This window comes from Physeter macrocephalus, chromosome 18 (assembly GCF_002837175.3).
Source record: "Physeter macrocephalus isolate SW-GA chromosome 18, ASM283717v5, whole genome shotgun sequence".
NCBI classification, from domain to species: Eukaryota; Metazoa; Chordata; class Mammalia; order Artiodactyla; family Physeteridae; genus Physeter; species Physeter macrocephalus.
Genome location: NC_041231.1, coordinates 18,748,603 through 18,749,286, shown reverse-complemented (window position 1 = coordinate 18,749,286; position 684 = coordinate 18,748,603).

Sequence of the window (684 nt, the reverse complement as noted above, 5' to 3'; positions counted from 1 at the left end):
TTATAAGTGAGAATGAGTTATTTCACTGAACATAATGTCCTCAAAGTTCATCCATGTTGTTACAAACACCAGTACTTCCTTCTTCTTTATGACTGAATAATAGTCCATATAAATACATACACATATATGTATATACCACATTTTCTTTATCTATTCATCCACTGATGGATATTTAGGTTGTTTCCTGTCTTGGCTATTGTAAACAATGCTGCAATAAACATGGGAACCTACTTTTTTGAAACAATTTCAAATATATCTGTAGAATGTATTGCCATCAAACGATCAGTAGAATAAAATTCTCTTTTCACTAAAATTTAAAGACCAGTGAGTCCAAAAACTCAGTGTCTCCACCCCAGCCCTCATTACCAAGCCGTATCAGTATATACAACTATTTCTTGGACAGCTAAACCTACGAGCCCCAAGGAGCCGTGAAAATCAACATCTGCAAATCTGAACTAATTTCTTTATTTTTTCCCCTATTTTGAAAAACAGTAAATCTCTGAGCAATTTGTGTGTGTGTGTGTGTGTGTTACACGGGCCTCTCACCGTTGTGGCCTCTCCTGTTTTGCAGCACAGGCTCTGGATGAGCAGGCTCAGCGGCCATGGCTCACAGGCCCAGCTGCTCCGCGGCATGTGGGATCGTCCCGGACTGGGGCACGAACCTGTGTCCCCTGCATCGGCAGG